The sequence below is a fragment of the Lissotriton helveticus genome, chromosome 11 (assembly GCF_964261635.1).
Source record: "Lissotriton helveticus chromosome 11, aLisHel1.1, whole genome shotgun sequence".
Lineage (NCBI taxonomy): Eukaryota > Metazoa > Chordata > Amphibia > Caudata > Salamandridae > Lissotriton > Lissotriton helveticus.
In genome coordinates, this window is record NC_136072.1 from 632,120,004 (window position 1) to 632,143,419 (window position 23,416).

The following is a 23,416-nucleotide window of genomic DNA, read 5'->3' on the forward strand; positions in this document are numbered from 1 at the left end:
ATCATCTTTTGCGGTCCACTCAGAGTTGGGAATGGGATATATTGCGGACATGTTAAACATGGCGCCGCTTTTATTATGGATAAGAACTTGGCTTAACCCCAAACTTACATTGAATCATAAGATTATTATTGATTGTTTGGGGCGGGACAGAGTGGCTGATATTAAATGGTTGGCTTATATCAAAACAACCACAGCACTTCTGGGTCGACCAGAACTATATTTAAACCCGGAAAACTTAAATAAAGAAGATATCAACTGGGTAAAACTTAATTTTACTAAGATCCGAGAAATGGAAAGAGAGTCGATTGAAATCTCTAAACCCACAGTAAGGTCACATTTTATGCTGATTAATTCAATGTCAGTACAACCATATCTGTCTATTGTTACACGCCCTTATCACCGCTGGTTGCTAACCAAATTCAGATTTAATCAGGCACATTTTCTGCTGGGTATTTATGAGAAATGGTGTACCCCAATAGATAATGTACCATGTGAATGTGACAATTACTCCGATCAGGATTTGATACATTTTGTATTCTTTTGTCCCTTCTTCTCGGAAGGTAGGACAAAATATATTAGGCCCCTCCTGAGGGAAATGGGTTTTGTACAGTTGAAACCTGCATTGTTGTTTCTTCAATTAATGGAAACTCATCGGGTGATGTTCTGTGTAGCCAATTTTTTGATTGCATCAATCCGTGCTAGACGGAAGAGACTCCAGACGAGTATAGCTGGGGTAAATGTTTGCCCTATACCTGATAGTACGATCTAATTTCCAGGTCCTGTTTCATTTTATATATATTTTATAATGAAATATGAAATATTACTGATAATTGTGTAAATTCTGCGTGTTAGCACAATCCCTATGTATTGCTAATGAATTTTAAATGTACAGTTATTAACAGCTCTGTATGAAGTTTTTATGTATTTGGATAGTATACTTTTATGATTTTTATTTAATCGAATAAAGTGCTTTTTGACTTGACTTGACTCCTCCCGGGTTAATGTCTTTCCACCTAATAGGAGAAACAAACAGAACGCCCCACGGTCATAATCTACCTGGCAATAAGAAAACGGCCTCCCTGTCCTCCTTCTTCGGCACAGCTTCCGGAAATCGGATGTTGATTGCCGAAATCGGGTTTTTTAAAGGGCTCGTCCTGGGGGTCAATTCTCCACGGATGTTTTTGACAATAATTGTAATCTTCGCTGTACTATTTAGAAGGGCGGTGAGGTTTGTTTGTGCCCACTGTGTTGTGGCTAGTACTATCCTTGATAAGCAGGCATTTTGACATTTAGATTTTATGCTGATCGCGTAATAGAAACATGTCGGCCATCTTGGAATGGGGTACAGATCACTCTTCATAGTTAATACGGTGTATATACTATCATTACTCTGGCTGTATGTTCCAATATTAAGTGGTAAAAGGACAAGACGATAAAACCCTTAACGTTACAAAACTTTTATTATGGGTCTTTAATGGCATATTTTTAAATTATATTATGTCCCACCTCACCTCGTCCTAATTTGTCAAACCTTTAAAGTCCGGGGAAGCTGATGGCCCTCGGTAAGGAACAAATCCTTAATATAATGCCGCACTAGATTAAAATCAAAAATGGAATATGGAAAAGTAAATACCCCATGCATTCAAACAAATACACACATAGGTCATAGGCTTAAACCTTAGTATGTTACATATTGATTAAATCATAAGAGAACCTTAGAACACGTTACATTAAAGGTATGCCTCATAAAATATTGCCTCAATGTGGTGAGTAAGGTGTCAGTCCTCCTGTTGGAGTGCGTTTATTATAAGTCTGATACATGGGGGAGATTTAACCGATCTGCCTGCTGTAGTTACAGCCATTCAGCAGAACAGGTCCCGATCGGAGCATCCAGAGTGGCGCAGCTTCCTTTGTATGGTTGAAAACCTAACTACAGGTATGGTTGTTAATAGGGTTTATAGTTTAATTGGTAGACCGGAGAACACAATTATTTTAAGCAAAAAAACCCTGATTGTGTTTTTTGTGATACAGGTGGATGTCTAAAAGAGTTATAATCGACATCAGACTACAGCGCAAATAATTAAGCAGCTTTGTCTTTCCTGTTTTTAATCAAGACTAAGATTAGTCCTTAGAGATTAGAGGTATGTGTTTTCGATCTCTTACTATCTACATACTTCAAGATATAGAAATATTATTTATTGAGAGGAGAGTCAGCCCATTGTGATGTGATAGGAGTTTAATATCACACATAAATGTTTTAAATGGACGTAGTGCACACAAAGTTAATCTTAAGGTTGTGAAATATGAACCCACGTCTATTTTCATTGTGCTGTGATACATGTTATAGAATGCCTTTTTTAATGGATAAATGCAAACAGTTAACGTCAGTAGCAGCGGAGAGCCTTTATAATATGTAATTTTGAATTTTATGTATTTTTCCTGTATAGAAAAACCGTCCTGAAGAAGGTGTCATATCCACACAAGCACTGAAACGCCGCGTCGACTTTTTGTTTTTTTTATGAATGAATTGTATATTGTGTTGTCATTGTATTGCCCACAGGGCTATGCCTTGTGTTTTTTAATAATAAATACTGGATGTTTTTAACTAATAATTGTTTTTTAGTGTATTACAATTTTCTGGTGCTCCCCTGATGTTTTTCGTGTTTCCTTGTATATCTTGGATCATAAGGTATTTTTATGTGTGTTCTCAAATTATCTGATTACCTTTTTTTAGGTAATGGTTCTTTACTGCCTCCTATATGTCTACTATTGCAGACGGTAATACCATACTAGAGATATTTCAGAAATTGTAATTGGGACTTTCTTGATTATTGTCTTTCACCCTGTCCTGTATTGGTTTATAGGGTACCTCCCTTTTGGTTTTTAGACACTGGGACAGGAGACATTGTTCATGTGCACATTTTTGTACCGTCATGTCAATATGATGCAACTATTAATGAGATCATGGTACATGAACATGTGCTGGCTGCAGAGAAGCACCATCTGGGACCCGAGTTTATAGACCATCCTCTCAATGAAACCCTCTGACACTCTACCAAATGCTGGTCCAACATGAATGTTCCAAATATGCAAAGCTGTAATTAATGACAACTGGGAACAAATAATTACCCAGCTACACACAGTTAAAAACCCTCTGTAACTGCATATCAAAAGTGCATATCACAACGAGCAACAGGACATAAGTTCCAAATTACACCATTTATATCAACCAAAGGAGAGCCTAAGTCCCATGAAGATAAGCAAGTATTACTGACAAGAGCCATCAAGGAAAATTAAGACTGCAACATGGCAACTAAACAAATATAGAAAAATATTCTTCCATAACCACTCTTGATTCTCACACAAAAAATACCAATATTGCAGAAACATATTTTGTCCATCAACCCCTCAGACTAAAATAAACAGCCACTACCTGACCCACAGTGAAAAAGAAGACAGTTTCAAAACCATGTTCGGAACAGCTGTGTTTATTATAAGCATAGGGCATGTGAATGAATAGAGACAGGCGACAGAGCTCACCAATCAAGAGGGCGTGTCACACATTTAAATGGATATACGTGTAACACAGCCAACTAAACCGCTTGTTCATTGACAGCTGCATACATGGACAGGTAATACATATATAAATGCTTATATGGGAATCACAGCAATTGAAAATGTCTGTGCTGAAAACCTGAAAGTGTTATGTTTATTGACTATAACATATAGCCATCTGAGAGATTAAGAGAAGGTGGAGAGCACAAAGGTAAATAACGTTCATAAAAATTGCATCACAACATCACTATGCTAACTGGGAATTTCTACAGATATAGCCTCCTCAAGAACAATATATTCATCCAGCTATGTCTTTGTGCTCCTCACATCAACCATGAAAAACATGCCGGGTGGTACATTGGGGTGGAAAAATCTCTTTTGTGTAATACTGCACAATTGTTTCCCACCAGGTAGTCACCAGAGCCACCATAAGCATAGCAGAAGCACCCAAATACAAGGCATTATGGCAAGTCAAAGATGCACTCAATCACCTATGGAATGCCATGTCAACATCCTGTTAAAAGAGCATATAGAAGAAGCACAGATGGTCTTTTATAACATTTTGAATTGCCATGTCCTGTAACAGTATATTCGGACTATCAATTGCACACACCTCACCACCAAAAAGCCACTCAAACAACCATTTGTCTGGTATAGCAGTGAAGTTGCATAATTTCAAACACACAGCATGTATAGGAGTGTCCACTTTACTGCACTGCATATTATTTCCCGGTTCCTGGTACAACAGTTATGGATGCCAATAAAGTCTGCACAAATGCACACACAAAGGGCCACCATTGACATAGTACAGCCATAAAAAATACAGGACCGTTCTTCTATTAAATAAGTTGTGCATATGGTCATTCACATCACAGCGGCTACAGCTACTATTCAATCATTCATGCATGTTCCCCACAGCAGAAAAAGAGCTTCCCATTGGGAATGATTCGTGACACCCTCCCAAAACATCATGGCAGGCAAGAAGATATACAACTGCCCGCACAATGCACCACTGTGAAAAACATTGGAGAGCAAAATCTACCCACAGAAGGAAGTTCACATGTTGAGAGTATACTCTATGGTCCAAATTATGGCCATCAAAAGACACATCCCAATCCTAAATTGCCACTGACAGCTTCTGTAAATTTTAGTATGGCAAAAGTCACAATAGCTGTGTTTTTGTACAACCTCTGAGCATATGAGGTCGGCAATACACTAGAGACCTCATCTCTAATACAGACACGTGAGCACTGCTTATTACGCTAAAATATCAGAACAGAATATAGGTTTGCTGAAAAAACTTCTGGAAAAACAAGGCTACTGACCCCAGAACCATAACCATATTTGTATGTTGTCCCTATGACTCTCCACAGCCATCTCGAAAAGGCCCTTTCGCATACCTCTAGACCACTGACCTGGTCAGTGGGACTGCTCTCCCCTGCGCACCTCCACCACTAAGTGCTGCCCCCTGAGCTCGGTTATAGGGTGTTCAAGGCCTTACTCCACCCACAGGCTCCTACTGGCACCTCATCCCTGGTGGTTTAGTAGGAGAGCACTCTGCTCTTCTGCCTCTCTTGGCTTTTTTCTCGGTGCCCTCTTTTCTCTTTGTTTCTTTTTTCTCTCTGTTCTCTTTCGTTTTTCTCTCTTTGCTCTCTCTGATCTTTTCTCTATTTGTTCTCTGTTCTCTCTTTTCCCTCATGCTCCTTGAGTTTGTATGGGTGAGTGAGTGTGCGTATGGCTGTGTTCGCGAGTGAATGATGTTTCAGTGGCATATGTGTGAGTAAGTACATATGTGAAAGGTAGTATATGTGAGTGTTGGAGTATGTAAGTGACTGTACGTGAGAGTGAGGGATTGTGAGAGTGGCTGTATGGATGAGTGTGTGCTTGTGTCAGGGATTGTATAAGAGAGTAAGTGTGTGTTAGTATCTGTATGAATAAGTGAGTTGGTGTGTATATAACTGTGTAGACGCATCGTTTGTGTGGAGTGAGAAGCAGCGGTGGTGGCAGGCAACTTGTCAAGACTCATAGCCCCAGGAAACAGCGGGGCTGCGAGCGCACCAGCAGCCCCTCCCCCTAAGCACAGGGGGCTTAATTACTTCTCGCGCCTCCCGCTTCGCGGGAGACGCATCGTTTGTGTGGAGTGAGAAGCAGCGGTGGTGGCAGGCAACTTCTCAGGACTCATAGCCCCAGGAAACAGCGGGGCTGCGAGCACACCAGCAGCCCCTCCCCCTAAGCACATGGGGCTTAATTACTTCTCGTGCCTCCCACTTCGCGGGAGACGCATCGATTGTGTGGAGTGAGAAGCAGCGGTGGGGGCAGGCAACTTGTCAGGACTCATAGCCCCAGGAACCAGCGGCCGCGAGCGCACCAGTAGCCCCTCCCCCTAAGCACCGGGGGCTTAATTACTTCTCGCGCCTCCCGCTTTGTGGGAGATGCATCGTTTGTGTGGAGTGAGAAGCAGCGGTGGGGACAATCAACTTGTCAGGACTCATAGCCCCAGGAATCAGCGGGGCCGCGAGCGCACCAGCAGCCCCTCCCCCTTATTATCTAGATTTCACCGCCTGCAGATTCCCGCATCACAGGACACGCGCGGGCGGCGCCAGGCTAAGCCCGGGCAAAGGGCGGGCCGTCTGGCCATCAGGGGCCGAAAGAAGCCGGGCTGGGCCCCCCCATTTGGTTCTTTGAACAGGGACTAACGACTCACGGAAGAAGAAGGTAATGTGTGACCTGTGCAAAATGTAATTTATAAACGCATTTCTCCCAGAACAATAACGTACTGAGCGTCCAATAAGAAATCAACTGACCCCACTGCAAAAATGAGTAAACGGAGGGGGGTAGTTGGAACCCTAGACGATTTTATCATAATTGCCGAATCGGTGCTTATACATGAGATACAGGCAACCGAGAGAAGGCTGTCCTTAGATCTTGTCCCGTTTTAACCATGTCCGTTACCTGGGGGTACTATGGACTTAATTTCTTCTGACATTTTAAGATCGTCCCCTGTGCCTTTAAGTCCTGGCATAGTAGTTACACATACATCATGTTTATCCCCTCCTGCCATCCAGGATCTATACGCTCCTGCTAGTAATACACGAGGGACCTTGAGCAAGACAGTACGAGGGCGGACACTGGCCACCCCAGCTCTTAGGGGAAAGAAAAATGTATCAAAACTAAACCAGTCAAAGTCCAGGCAAAAAACAAAAGTCTCTAATACAGGCGTCTCATGCACTAGTGAAGATGGTAGTGGCAGCGGGACAGTTGAAGTTCCGTCGACCAATTCAATTTCCACTCAGACTGAAGACCTCTTGGAAAATGGCCATAATGCAGCCAATATGAGCATTGAAATTTTGGATACTTTGATGGAGGGATTTGAGTCCAGACAGGATGATCTAATGGAGATTTTTGTTAAAAACATTCATGTATATGGAAGAAAATGCTTAAAACAAATACTGCGGCAGCTAGTACAATTGAGGGTGGGGGCGGGGAAATTGTTTTGCACCCAGTTTTGAATCCAGTATTGAACGGGCAAACAAATGTTCAAATTAATTGTAATGGTGCATCACAATTCGGTAGTGCTTTGACCACATGGCGCCTTCCCAAGCTGTTCTTTGTGAATCATGTGGGAACAGGCGGGCATTTCCTCCAATAAGTGATGACCCTATCAATAGAAGCAATAGGTTGACAGTAGGGAAGGACGGTATGGGTAATCAGAAGGGGGGTATCAACCAAGATATGCCGTCTGAGCAGGGCCTACTGCCAGTTTCTGGCACCAATGATGCGAATAGAGATCTCAGTAAACCTGGTACTAATTTTAACTCAGACGTTTTACATCTCCCACCAGCCTCCGCTCCATATGTGCTTGTCCTAACTGCCGTCCCTGCGCTTGGTGAGGGACAGAGAGAGTCCTGGTCTGATCTCCAAAATAAGTCAGTAGACTGGCTGCATAAACATAAGAATTTTGATCCGAGCAGGATGGAGGAAATAATTATGGCCAGGAGAGTAGGGTGGGTCGGACCATCAAATAAATGTATAGATGGGGATTGTATTGTTTTTAACTTTAGAAGACCCCAACAGGTCCGACTCCTACTATCTATTAGAGATCAATCACTTACTCCCCTGACTAATATTAGCACACTTCCCCTGGGTTACTTTTATAAACCAACCTTAATCCCAAATAGGAGCATTGAAACAGCTATGCCCCAATCAAATGGATATCATGTCCTCTCTAGTCTGGATATACAAGATTGACCATTAGACATGGTATCTAATGTAGAAGTTGATGATATGCCAACCCCAAACTTACCAATTAGACCTAATTGCTACCCAGTGGGGATAATTACATCAAGAAGTGGCAATGGAGCAACCTTTAGTGTTATGAGCTGGAATGTGGCAGGTCTATGTTCAAAACTTGATAATCTAGTTTGGATAAATATGATTAGGGAATATGACATTGTCATATTCCAAGAAACATGGACTACAGAAGATCTATACATCGAGGGGTTCCATTGTTTTAGTGTGACATCTCAAACACCCAGGATGGGGAGACCATCGGGAGGATTGTTTATAGGGATCAATGTGGCTGCTGGGGGAAGCTTCAAGGTAATTGCATCTTGCAGTTTAGATTATCAGGTAGTGCTCTATAAAAGAGGTATCCACTTCTATCTGATACATTTTCATAATAATGATTTTCAGTCAGTTCCAAACAAGATTTTTATTAAGCTCTTTGATTTTATTTCAGACCTGGATACTCAGCCCAATAAAGGGGTCCTCTTGGGTATTTTACTGGGGGGTGATTTTAATGCCAAAATTCCCGACACACAATCTGAAAAGGGGACGGCCTATTATGGCCAATCTATCAGTAGAGGCAGAGAACTCGGCCGGTTTATAAGATCCTATCATTTGTCCAACGTTATGGACCTGGCCGTAGGGTCAACCACGACTAATCATCCAACTTATAGGGGAAGAGGCTGCAGTTCTATCATAGATTTTATCTTTGTATGCCCTCTGATAGAAAAACAGTTAGTATCTGCCGAAGTTGTTCCTTCTAACTTTGGAGACCATAACCCTATTAAGATATTGATACACACTGCCCATAGGCCGATTTTTCAGACTGAATGTGTGGCTACAAATCTAACGGTGTCAACAGACAACTTAAGTTTGTGTTGGAAGGGGGTTGACAACTCCGAAATATTTAGGAAATTGGCACAGGACAAAATATCCCTTATTGAGTCCTGCCTCTCATTACAATTACCATCAGCACAGATAATTGAGGATTTCGGTAAGCTTTGTCACACGATTAAAATCCTCCTTTCCAGACCCTCCCCTCAAATGGCACCTACCCCTAGATGGTTCAACCATGAATGCACACAAGCAAATAGGAATTTACATAGGGTACTTTCAGCTACTCCGAGGTGTACAATAGAAGTTAAATTGGCCAGAAAGAAGTATAATGAGGTGATCAGAGATAGGAAGAAGGATCTCCTGAGTGAACGTTGGGACAAATTGTCTGAGACTGCTAGCCAAAAAAAGGGCAACATCTTTTGAGCAAGAGTAAGGGACCTTCGTTCCATGGGCCAGTCTTCGACGCCGATTAGCTGTAATATTTCCAGTGAACCATGGGTTGAACATTTTTCAGGAATCTATGCCTCACCACTTTCAAGTGAGGCATCTTTTACTCCAGGTAGCCCGGTACCTATAGAAATAAGTATTTTAGAAGTTGTAGAAGCCATCAACCAGAGCCTAGGCGCCGGGGCCAGATGGGCACCCCATCGATTTAATTAAGTGGAATCCGGATTTCTGGGCCCCTTTGCTTTTGAATGTTTTTAATAATTTAACTTTGACAAAAGTACTCGAGACTTGGACTAGAAGTATAATAGTCCGGATTTTTAAGAAGGGAGATAGATCTCTTCCATGCAATTATAGACCTATTGCCCTAATAGACAATACTCTTAAAATTTTAGGAAGAGTCTTGTATAATAAAATTTTGGGATGGACAGAAGCGATTGCCAGATTAGATCCATGCCAGCTGGGTTTTAGGGGCAAGGTTGGAACCATCGAACAATGTCTCAACCTAAATCTAATTCTCGGGAAATATACTATTGCACGGAGGACCCCCATCTACATGGCTTTTATGGATCTGTCCACAGCTTTTGACGTAGTGAACAGGTCAAAGCTGTGGGCAATCCTTTTGGCAGGAGGGTTGGACGAAACAGTGGTAAATTTCTTAGCGTATTTACATAGAGACCTTCAGGCTCAAGTAATGATTAGCATGGGAGGTGAGGTTTCAGGGACCATTGATATTGGCAGGGGGGTCTGACAAGGCTGCGTGTTGGCCCCCCTGCTTTTTATTATATATATTAATGGGTTGAATAGCTCTTTGAAAACGGCTACTTGAGATGTCCCATACATTAATAAGAAGCCCATCCCCGTACTCCTTTACGCAGATGACGCGGTTCTTATAGGGCGCACTCCAAATTCTGGTCCAAAATTTTAACAATTATATGAAGGAGTTAGATCTGCGGGTAAATTTTAAGAGATCTTTTTTAATGTGTAGTGGGCCAGGGAAGCATGAAATAGGCTCGATCACAATAGATAGTCAGAAACTGACTTCTGTAAGATCTTTTGTTTACTTAGGGCTGGCCTTTGCTGTGAACGGCTCCTGGAGTGAGCATTTAGCTTACGCCAGGAGCAAGTTCTCAAAGGCCACCAATTCGATCTTAAACCTACCCCGCCCTAAGACCACTGGGGCTCTTCTAGCAGTTAAGAAAATATACAAACTCCAGTGCACCCCGGTGGCTACATATGGTGCTGAGATTTGGGAACAGCTAATTCCTTAATTATCCAGCAGGAAGAAAATAGGTTTTGCAGGAAATTACTGAGCACCCCAATCTCAACCCCTCAATATATATGTCACAAGGAGCTCAATATTAATTTTATAACTGATTTTATTCGTGCACGACCGGCACTTTTGTGGGTATCAGTGTGGAAGAACAAAGCAGCATCTCTGACCCAGCAGATTAATATGGATTGTTTACATTGTGATAAAGGCTTAGGAATCCCATGGCTAAGTGGTGTGCTTCAAAGTTTGCGCAGTATAAAAAGAGAAAATGTTTTCCTGGACCCCATATCAGCAGAATCAGTTCCAAAAAAGGAACTGCGGAAGGCTCTGTACTCCCTATATAACAGCGAGCAGGATGTGGTGGAGTCTAGGAAAACAATTGTGTGCAACTACATAGCCATTGAACAGCACTGTTATCCGCTTCATATGTATTTGACCATACAGATGAGTCGTTGGGAAAGGAGCCTTTTGTTTAGATTAAGAGCTGGCACAATCCGATTTGCACTTTGTTTCCCACTGGGTTATACCCCAAATTTTAACCAAAATTTGTGCTCCTGTGATGAGAGGAGTGAGCAATCTATTATGCACTTTATATTCTTCTGTAAATATTATCTTAAATACTCTAACCAGTTTTTTTATCCATATTTTAATAAGAGAAGACCAATCACCTTGGATGTAGCGTATCGGCGCATATTAGATTTAGATGATGTTGAACTGATTTTCCGCACTGGCACTTTTCTTAAGACTGCGATAAGGGCGCGTAGGTCTATGATAGACCCTTGATTATATGTGACACAACTTGAGAATTGTTTTAACCATTATATGTTAAAATGATGGCTTATCTTGTACTAGGCACTTTGTGTATATATATGGAATTTTAATGTTTGTATTAATTATTGTGATGTATATATGTTTTTGTGCTTTTATGGGTAATATTGTATCCGAATAAAGTTGAACTGAACTGTATAGGTGAGTAAATGACAGTGAGATTGACTCTTTGGGTGACTGACTAGGTATGTAAGTAACTCTATGGGGGAGTGGCGGTGTGTGAGTGTCTGTATGAGTATATGAGCACATATATCAGTGGCTGTATTGATGAGTGACTGCATGTATGAGTGACTGCAAGAATGAGTGACTGTATGGGTGAGTGAGTGGATGTGTGTAGACTTATGAATCAGTGAGTGGGTATGTACTAACTAGTATTAGTGTGTCTATGGTTTCGAGAATGGTAGTCTATATTTTAGAGTGGGTGTGTAAAAGGTTATATTAGGGTGTGAGAAGGTGCATCCGAGACTAAGTAGATGATATCATCAGTGATGTCATTTGAGATGTTATCATTGATGTCACTGACCATGTAATGGGTGATGCAATATGTAACGTCATTAGCAGTGCATTGCGGGGGCGTTAGTTATAGTTAGCTCAGCTAACTATAACGGCTGAATTTCTCTGGTTTTGTGCGAGAGAAATGTCATGCTAACTAAAACGTCCCTGTAACCATTGTTTTTTTTCTATGAAATTGTAAAGTGTTTTTAAATGCTAACTTCTAACTATACTGTCCCTGTGAATATCTGAGGTTTTTTAAATGCTAATTTCTAACTATGCCTACATAGATATGACATGTGCATAAAGAGGAAGAAAGGAGCAGAAAGAAGCAAGAGAAGTGAGCAAAGGGCCAAGAGAGGTGCTGAACCAGGCAAGAGAGGTACAGAAATAGGGAAAAGGAGTGCAGAAAAAGGTAACAGAAGTGCAGAAAGTGGCAAGAAAAGTGAAGAAAGCAGCAAGAGAGGTGCAGAAAGAGGGAAAAGGAGTACAGAAAGAGGCAAGAGGGGTACAGAAAGTCAGGCGAAGTGCATGAAGAAGCAAGAGAGGTGCAGAAAAAAGCATGAGAGGCACAGAAAGAGGCAAGAGAAGTGCATAAAGAAGCAAGAGAGGTGTAGAAAGAAGCAACATAAGTACAGAACGAAGCAACAGAAGTGCATAAAGAGACAACAGGAGCACAGAAACAGGCAAGAGGGGCACAGAAGGAGACAAGAGGGGTGCAGAAAGAGGCAAGAGAAGTGGAGAAAGAAGCAACTGAGGTGCAGAAAGAGGCAAGAAAAGTGTAGAAAGAGGCAAGAGAGATGCAGAATGAGGGAATAGGGGTGCAGAAAGAGGCAACAGGGGTTCAGAAAGAGGTAAGAGAGGCACAGAAAGAAGCAAGAGAGGTTTGCGCACCATTAGTATCAATTTAACACCCACATTTAGCAATAAGTAACAGGTGACCATTCCAGCTTTGCATGGGGCCTTCCACTTTGCTGTAATACATGTTGCTGCATTTTTGGTAATGTTTGAGCCGTCTGAGCTGGAAACAAGGATTTTTTGTTCAAGTCTGCAGATTATGCAGCAGATGATGGATTATGTGTCAAATGCAGAAAATGTATAACTATGCGAAAATCGTTGCGGACGAATGGTCGCTTAATTCCAGTGAACCTGCTCATAACTCTAACTCGGTCCAGAAGTGCTCCACTGTGGTTGCTTTTTTTTTTTGTTCTCATTGAGTTTATAATTTAGCTTCTATGGAAACTAGAAATACTAAGCCTGAGGTTACCACTCCAGATCACAGACTACCATACCAAATAATTACTCTCCATAACACATAATCCCACTCCATATAATTATTTTACACTAAATGCCACATACTTTCTATTCACACAACTTCACTGCACAACATACCACCTAATTCCACTATACACAACTTACATCTACTCTACTCCCAAAAATATTAGTAAAAAACATTTACATTTACGCCAATAGCTCTAACTCGCACAAATGTGAGACCTATTGCTTTGAAAATGGTTGTTTAACTAGTACTCACGTTTGAGGAGTGGTGGAGAAAAGGGGCTGGGCCTCCAACCAGCGCTCAGGAATTCCACTGCATAGGACTTGCAGGAGGTACCAGGAGGGCTTCTTGGCCTCCAAAGTCCCTCAGGAGTAAAGAGGACTTCATCCCCGAACCAGTAGTGTACCAGGAGGCCGTTTGCGGAGTAATGGAGAAAGGGGGCATGGCCTCCGAAGACCTCCTAGCAATCCCAATGTGTGGGACTTACTGGACGTAACAGGAGGAGTAGTTGGCCCCGAGGACATCCTTGGGGGCCAACTACCCCTACTATTGCCTCCAGTAAGTCCCACACAGTAGGCTTACTAAGTTCAGATAACATGCCATGCCCCCTTTGCCCACCACTCAGAAAACGTGCTCCCTGGCACTCTCCTGGCTGGGGATGAAGTCCCCTTTGCTGCTGGGGTTCCTTAGGGGGCCAACTAGTCTACCTTTTACCTCCAGTAAGCCCCACACAGTGGGATTGCTGAGAGGTGCTCAGAAGTCATGCCCCCTTTCTCCACCACTTTACAAATGCACCTCCTTGTGCGCTCTTGGTTGGGGGAAGAAGTGCCCTTGCCTCTTGAGGGTTCCTGGGGGCCAACTAGCTCTCCTGTTACCTCCAGTAAGCCACAAGAGCTGGATTGCTGAGAGGTGTGTTTACAGAGTGGTGTAAAAAAGGGTGTGGCCTCTTATGACATGTCAGCAAACCCACTGTGTGGGGTTTACTAGAGGTACCTGGTGGGCTAGATGGCTCCTAAGGACCCTCACCAGTGAAGGGGACTTCATCCCCCAAACCAGAGCATGCCAGGAGGCGTGTTTGCAGAGTTGTGCAGGGAAGAGGCGTGGCCTCCAGCGAGTTGCCAGTTTCTTTTTTTTTTTTTTTAAGAAGGGGCTGTGTTGTCCCCCCTTCCCTTGACCCGGGTCTAAGCCACTTTAAAAAAAAACAACGCGGATTGGGCTGAGCACCCCCCCTCCTCAGGCTGATTACGGCCTGGGGATCCCAACCCCTGGGCTTGGCCTTTGTTTCTTTTTTCTTTTAAAGGGGCGGGAGACTTCACTTCTTTTTTCGGCGGGATTTGCTGACCCTGATGCTTTTTCTGGCCCTCAGGGTCCCTGTGGGACCCCCTGAGCAGGCCAAGGGGGTCAGGGTGTTTCTACCCTGCCCCCTTTTCATATTTTTTATCGTTTTTTCTTGTGACTCAGTTCAACCAAATCACACAATGGCTGCCAACACTTCCTGGTTGGAACAGTTGGCAGGCAATAAGATTGCAAGGCTCGTGATCGGGAGGGTTCAAGGATCCTTTGTGGTAAAGACATTTGTGGTCAAGAAGCATTCATTGAAATGGCATTGTTGTAAAGGCTATGTGTGGTTCCAGTCTTGTTGTAAAGGCTATTCGCCACCCTATACACCCTATACACAACCAGTCTTGAGAGCCCAAGATTAGTATGGCTGAAGACTTGGGTCACCTAAGATTTGTCATTACATGTTGCATTTTGGGCCTGTTAACATTAAATCAAACAGGAACTACTGAAAACATAGGTAGGCCATGAAACATTTACTCCATTAGTCAGGGACTAGGAGTACCTTAAGAGGTCCCCCACCCATAGGTTAGTGAACCTTACAAAGCTGGACCCTCACCCATCCTTCCTCAGATAATTTTAACGAACTGTGAGAACTATTTAAGAAATTGGGTCATAAGTGTGATGGATGTGAATCCTTCACAAGTAATAGGTACACAATTTTCTCCTTACTGGTAACTATGCACCTCACTGTAACACTTGACTCTCTTAGGCTAGCAAATCAGAGCAGTTCAAACTTGGGGAAGGTGGTCTGGGCTACCAATCCCAATCTGCTGGCACGCAACAACACGATTTATTCAGTCCTTAGCCAGTCAATGTTTTCTCTTAAAAAAGAAAAGTACATATATAACATGCGCACCGCTAAATACCATGTATTAAATTACAAATATGTACATCAGGTAGATGAAAATTCCTTTGGTGGCACCCTCAGGTTGTATTACACCCCTACGGGTGATGAGCCCCGTAATCACAATGCCCACCTACCTATACCAGATGTAAAAATACAATATATGGGGGTGTCATTTTAAATCAAGCAGGCCTACTGACTTTGTCTAGGGGTAACCCCTTTAAAATATATAAGGCAAGTAGATTGATTTTGTCAAGGGTCACCATAAAAGTAAAAACAATTATTAAATGCTAGGAATCACCATTGAATCCAATAGCATCAATAATCAGGTTTAAATGCATTCATTATTAATATAAATAGTGCTTGTTTGCCAATAATCATTATCAATAGAGTATTTTAAATATAGCATTTGAAAAAGAATCTCAAACATGTGCGAGAATGTCTTTTACACTGTTTGAACCTCATAATGTAGCCCTAGGCCCACACCGCTAGGGGTCTGCTGCATTCCAGAGCCCTCCATCTCTGAACATGCTTTAAAACATAAACCTCTCCTGGGGTCACGCCCCTACCCTTTTTGCTAAACTGAAGGTATGCCCACTTCAGATAGAGCTAGGTGGGCCTACAGTATGTCGACAGCGGAGACTACTCCGGCTCTGCCGCAGACACGTACCGCAGATAGTTCAACAGAGTAAGGGCTGTCGAAGGATTTGCCATTTGACCACACACCCTATTTAGATTGGCAGCCAAATGGCAAGTTTTCACTGTCACCACAAGGTAAAAACTAGCGGTAACGGGGGAATGAAAACAAAAAAATGATCCCCAAACTTTGGGAGAAAACTCCCAGGGTGAGGGGGGTCATTGATGTCTTTTTAAATGACATTGATACTTTGGGATTTAGTTCTTGAAAAAATAAAAATATAAAGATTCACGTATGGCTCAAACTGTCAATGCAATTACAGGAACTGTGATGACAATGGTTGCTGAAAATGCAAGAAATGTCTGCTGGGCCTGCGGACACCTCTAAATTTGACAGGCGGAGGACCCTTGCCATGGCGAGAATAAACTACTCTGCCATGATAACGGTACATATGTCATCCAGCAAAGTCTAAATCAGGCCCTTAATGTACTGTTTTCTCTTCAAACCTTTCTGAGGGACTGTTTCACTGCCTACAGCCCCCAAACAGTATATGAACTTAATTGTCTGCTGATACGGTGGTTTCGCACTGCAATTTGTCTTTCTTAGGAGTGTCTTGTTTTCCCCAGGGCACCTTCATGTCTTTGGTTATGTGTCTCCTTTTTTTAAAACTAGGCAGTGTTGGGAGCCCACTCCCACACTGCCAGGTCAGTCTCTCTCCCAAAAGAAAAGAAAAAGAGTGTCAGAGGGTCTGAGGTAACAAGAACAACAGCGCTATGTAAATCCACAGAGGACTCCCAATATCATGCTTCATATGAAATTATAAAGACAAGGGTCACCCTTATATTGAACCCAACAGGTGATCATATGAGGATACCCATCAGTCACCACACGGAACAGCCCTTCATCATTTGGGTTCCTTCTAGGACCACTGATGGTGTTATCTATTCTGTTTCTCATGGAGGGCTATGATTGTAAAGACCCTCTCATGGTCAGATAGAATAACGTGGTCCTACTTCTCAGCTGAGAGGATGTTAAAGAAGGGGACTGATGTCGTAGTGCAAAAAATAGTCTCTCTCCCACCCGTGCTCCTGCTTCAGCAGATTGGGATAGCAGGCTACCTCTCCTACTACGTGCGGAGTGTGGGCCTGCCAGCTTCCTTTGTCTCTGGGGATAGGGTCCCTGGGATACTGCTAACTAAGCTAACCCCCATGAGATGGTGTTCCTGGCGTCAAGTGAGTTTCTGGCGTGGGAGCACACAGACCCCTTCCCCCAATAATAACCCAAAATTACAGTTGCGCCGACCCCCAGAGCCTGACCCACACCAAGGGAATATTTAGAAATCAAGACAAAGACCCTAAGATGGCCCTGGTGTTGGCGCTCCTTAAGCAGGCTCCTGGGTTTGGGATCTCATATCTGCTATATCCCCATTTATATCCTGCCATCCACTTGCCTTTTGCAACGAAAATTACTTTTGAAAACATATTTATGGATATTGCTCTACTCACGTGTTTGTTTTGAAGATTTCTGGCCCGGCCTGGTTGCTGACCCGCCCGCCTTCCTTCCCTGACGACTGGCACAACTTCTATCGAGCAAGTTACCAATGTGCACCATGAAAAGACCCAATGTTTGCTTCTTCTATGTGCCCACCTTGTTCGTAGCCGGCCGGACAGCCTCCAACCTGCCAGCAGTGGTTGACTTTGTGCCCTTCTGTCATCCAGCGACTCTAACTTGGTGTTGGTGGGTGGTGAGTGCCCAATGCTTGCCTATGTGACACTGTTGTCCGGCGTGGATCAGATCTGGTATTAATGCTCCCTGTGTAGAGTCGCAACTCCTTATTGGAGCTGATTTAGGGCCCACTGTATCTGGGGTCCGCTGCCCTCCATTGGTGCACGGCTTAGCTTCACTGGTTGTTGCTATTGCCACTTTGGGGCTGGACTTATTCTGGAGCACCGCAGTTTGGGCTGCTGCCCTTGTCTGGTGCTGACTCGGTTATCCCTGCGGGATTGGAGCCTGCTAGCAGCTCAGGCTCTCAAAGACCTCGCCGCAGACATTTACTTGAATGACTGATGATGTCTCAAGCCTGGTATCTTGATTAACTTTCATCATTTGTATTTTTGGAGGCAACAGCTTCTCGCTGGTGTTTGGCTGGTGCTGGAGCGTTTGATCCTCCATAACAAAACCCACATTGGGGGTAGTATTTCAGGAGGATGCAGCCTGTAGGCCTGTATTTAACCATTTTATTCCCCATGCAATGCCTCAGGATGTGATATTCCCCTGACTCTATGTTGATATTATGGACCGTCTAGATTTAATCTTTTGCACATAGTTTGGTTATGTGGATCATGTTCTGCCTGCCGACTTGATGCTCCCTCCTCATTGTTTCTGGGATTGCCTAGACTGGTCTTTAAACTCTGCTCAATTTCAACTGTGGAGCCCTCTTTGCTCTCCTGATTCTCTGTTGTAAGCTCCTGCCTAATTTATTGTTAAAATCTGAACTTTGTCTTATCTCTGGACTCCTTTGCAGTTGGGGGTCACACTGTCTAGGTCTGGCATATATCTTGGGATCTCCCTCTCCCCTTCTACACATCTTGGCCCTATTCTCAAAATAGTGACCATTTCACCTTATGTGCACTTGTCATAGAACTGGAACCCCTCCACCTCATGGAAATCAAAGAAGGACTTTCTTGTACACCAATACATTTGTAATGCTAATGTTGCGGCCATCATATAAAGGCTATTGGTCTACCTCTAAACTATCTCTCCTAATCTACTTAACCAAATATTCTGTAGTTGGATGGTACAAATATTAGGTCATGGCCCGTGCAGACTGGGCTTGGGAGTTACATTCGCTCTTGGAACGCCCCTTCATTAAAATTCCTCAACATATCATCCCCTATGTCTAAACTGAAATAAGTCACTACTTTGACATTTTACCCTCTCTTGAAGATGCTCCACCTCTCTTCTAACAAAACTGAAGTTCAGTCAACCATAGCAATCATAGGATTCTAATGGCTAGAATCCTTGCATCAAAAATAGATTGCCACAGTGCTGAAGGTTGCCATTTTAACCCTTCCTTGCCTCCCCTCAGGGCCCCTCTCACTCTCTGCCCTCCTTTCCATGTGTTTCTTGGTTGCAGACACACATCCTAATCCCTTGAAACACCAACCTCAAGCTGGTTGGCTACAATGCTTATATAATTAAGTACCTTCCTGATCTTAAGAAAAACGCATCCAAGAGCTTTAAAAACAGACTGCTCAAATCTCACCCAGAAACTCTAATCTCTGACCAATACTTCTGCTTGAAAAAAGGAACGATAATAAGTGACCTCATCTTTTACACTAAAAAAGAACTCAATGAAGAAAAGCACTTTACTCTCAACTCTTGATCGCAACAATTAGGAATATCCAACATGGTTACAAACTCTCTGTAGCACCCTCAAATGCCTGCAGAGTAGACACAACCATCACCATTTATAACAATTGGACTATCCTCATGCAATTCTCAGACCGCAACCTCGAAGTTTTTGATAACCTTTTCTCCATCATCAAGAATTCTCTGACTAGAGACAAATCTTCCCCAGCCCCTGGCTGTCCAGGCTTTTCAAACAACCCACTGGAACCTTAAATAATGTCCTTGCATAGCCTCTCCTCTGCCAGCACTCCACACCTTTCCCCCTCACTACTCCATGATGATCAGCTTACTCAATCCCAATTCCACCCCCTCACTTCCTGGGTAGACTGAGTCTACCTTGGAAAACCGAAAACCCTGTCAGTGCCTGTTAGAAATTGGATTTTTAGTAGGCTAGGGAATGTGCCAAAGCCAGGCAGAAACCACCACTCTAGTCAGGATACACTCCTAAAAAACCTCCTGCTCACCCCCTTAGTAGCTTGGCACGAGCAGTCAGGCTTATCTTAGAGGCAGTGTGTAAAGCATTTGCACCTAACCAACAGCAACACAGTGTAAGCACTACAAAAGGCCACCACACCAGTTCGGAAAAATATACAATATTTTAATATTCTTAAGACAAGACCAAAAACGATAAAAATATTACAATGCAGTACTTAAAAATCTTCAGTTATCAAAATATGCTTGAAAAACATTTCTTGATGTTGATAGCTCCGTTCGAGGCTATCATGGCATCGTGAGCAAACAGATCCAAACAGTTCAGGCTGACCGCGGTATCATTGACCAGCTATGGTTATGTTATGTTAATATGTTATGTTAATAAGCACTTGTAGAGCGCACGTACACCTATAGGTTTACGGTGTCGGGAAGACCTGCAAACAGTACCTTTTAGAAATGCAGCTTGCCGGTGACCTCTCATTGAGCTTACGAAAGCACGGCATCCACAGGTGTCGGTTCTGGAGGTCAGGGCAGGAGTCGTCGGGGCCCTTGAAGTCACACATGTTGCAGATTGATCTCCTCTCTGTTGGAGTCAAGAGCACTGCGTTGCGAAGGGCAGTGGTACGCGGCGCGGTGCCCTCAGGTGGCCGTGTGAGCAGCTGCTCGGTGTCAGATGGAGTCGTCGATGAGACCAGGTTTGCGGTGCGAGGTGAATGCGGTGCTCATCGCGGTGCAGGCAGGTCGCGGTGCTAGCAGCGTCGTCATCGTTGCTGAAGCACTGTTGTCGGCTGATGAACTGGAGTCGATGGCGCAGGCGTCGGTAGGCCAAGGCTGCGGTGCGGGATGAGGGCGGGGCATCGTGTAACTTTACGAGTGGTGCCCTCGAACGACGGTGCAAGCAGCGGCGTAGATTTTAGCGTGGAGTGGCGTCGTCGGGAATACCAAGGCATCGTCGTTAAGTGAGGTGGTGTGGAGAGCGATGCCCACAGTTCACAGTGCGAGCAGCGACGAGCAGAGGCTCACTGCCGGCACCGGCAGGTGTCATCTGTGAGACCAGTGTCGCTGCGCGACGTTGTGGCGGTGCCTTCAGGACACGAAATCGGCAGCAGCATTTTAGAAGTCATTTGGTTGCTTTTCTTCTGTTGCAGCACAAAACACACAGTCCCCAGTGCTGAGGCCAGAAGATCTTGAGTTCTTTGCTGTTCCTGAGACTTCTTGAACAGGGGGCAAGCTCCACCTCAAGCCCTTGGAGATACTCACAAAGTAGATTGCAGAAAGTTCAGTCCAGTCCTTTCAGTGCCAAAGACAGAAGCAGTTACTGCAGCCCAACCCAGCAAAGCACACAGCAAAGTGCTACTTCTTCCTCACAGCTTCTCTGACTCTTCTTCTTGGCACTCTTGTTGGTCTAAAAGAGTTTTAAAGTTCAGGGGTCTGGGCCCCAATATTTATATCCAAAATTCCTTTGATCTCCTAGGCAGAGAGTGTCTGTGCCAAGCCAGAACCAGTTCTGCCTTCTCTGGTTGAATTCCTGGCACGAGGTGGAGACGGCATGGTCTGAGGTAGACCAGGCCCTTTGAGGTACAAGGAAATCGCCTCTCCCTTCCCCAATTGCAGCCCAGGTTTATTCAGCCCTTTCCTGACCCACCTAGACTATCTGGAGCCACTTCTGCTCCCCAGCATTCTGTCATCCCAAACCCAGACAGGCAATCCACATTCCAGCAGAGGCACACGGGATGACTGAGCAAGAAACTACCTACTTTCTAAAAGTGGTATTTTCAAATACAGAATGTAAACACCACCTTCTCTGAAAGATGCATCTTTAGATTGTAAGTTCAGGCATACTAAACTTTATTTTCCTACCTAATTCCCCATGCCAGTTATGTTTATAAGATGTTATAAACAAACTACCCATTCTGTTCTATTGGGAACAGGTAGGCTTGCAATAGTGAAAAACTAAATTGGCCGTAATTCGCTATCAGGACATACCACAAGGCATGTCCTATCTTTCACATACACTGCACCCGGCCCACAGGTGTACCTTGGGCCTACCTTAGGGGAGGCTGATATGTAAGAAAAGGGAAGGTGAGTGATTGGCAAGTGTGCGCACTGGCCAAGTCGACATGGCAGTTACAAACTACACGCAGACTCCGCAATGGCGGGTCTGAGTTACCTTTTCAGGGCTACTCATGTGGGTGGCACAATCAGTGCTGCAGGTCCACTAGTAGCATATGATTCACAGGCCCTGGCATACTCAGATCACTTTACTAGGGATTAACAAGTAAATCAGATATCCAATCATGGAAACAGCAATCCAGAACACAATTTATGACAGGAGCACTTGCACTTTAACACTGATCAGCAGTGAGAAAAGTGTGCAGAAACACTACGACAGCAAAAGCAGAGTCAAAACTGGGAGGTCAGAAAGCCAAAACTCATGGAAACACGCCAAAAGATGCCAAGTCTAACAGTGCCCTTACCACAACTCAAGTGCAGTCGTCTCTGATACAAATGGCAAAGCACCTCACGCAATCACCCCAATTCCATCTGCATCTTTCGAATGCACCATCATGGATGCTACTAGCTTGCCCACCTTACTCTCCATGGACCACACGATAAGACTCCCAAAGCTGAATTCCCAATCTCAAACAACATGATGACCCATGTAACCCCAACACCTCTACTTAGTCAGTTCACAAGTTCTCCACCGCCTTTATGCAAACTAGACAATATCTTCACCTTGACCCCCTCCCTCTTGTCTTCCCTGGACAGCAGTACCCTAACACTACTGTCCTGAATACCTCCTCACCTCCAGGCCCTTTGACCCAAACCTTGACTACTTGTTCCCTCACTTTTCAGAAATCCAAACTTAACAAGATTACTCATGACCTACCACAACGTAGGGCAGACTTAAAAAAGCGAATATAATTCACCTCAGATGTGGCGAATGATCACTGGTATCAGAGGTCTCCCATTAAGAGCATCTACACTTACACGTAATCTACTAACTACAACATAAGACTGCTGTCACCTCCTTCATCTAATGCGATCTCCTCCAACTCAGCTTCTTCTCATCTGACTTGGAGAACTGTACTCTACCCTAATGTCTCCACTAGACACACTAGACTGAAAGATACACTTACTGATTCTCTCCCTCCACCTTTCATATAATTCCATGAACTACGTCAACCAAGACAATCTTGGCCACATACAAGCCCTTGCTGCAAACGAACATCGGGAACCCAGGCTCAACTCCAACGATATAAACACTTCCAACCTTAACAGAGTTCTCACCACACAAACTACCTCAGTTGGCACCAATCCACAACTGAAATGCATGCTTCTTAACTGCATACTGGCAGTGAAACATGCATCAGACATTGCTGACCTTTTCCTTGCACAGAAACTTTACCTCCTGATCCTTACCAAAACGTGGCTGAATGACTCATCTGGACCAATCCTGGACCCCTAATCTCATCTAACCGTAACATCATTAGAAAGGATAGAGATAATAGACTAATAGACCAGGGGGTAGCATCGCCTGTACACACCTCTCTAAGTCTAGTCTAACAGTCTCTTAGTGAAACAGGCTCAAACAGTGGTTCCATACTCTTGCAAATATATATTACATGCAAAAACAGGCATTTGTGCAAACTGCACACTATTTACCATCCATCAGGTGACAACCCCTCATTTGTCAAACAAATTATGGAAATCATCCCATCCAACATGGGTCAACACTGTTCCCAGATCTTCCTGGGA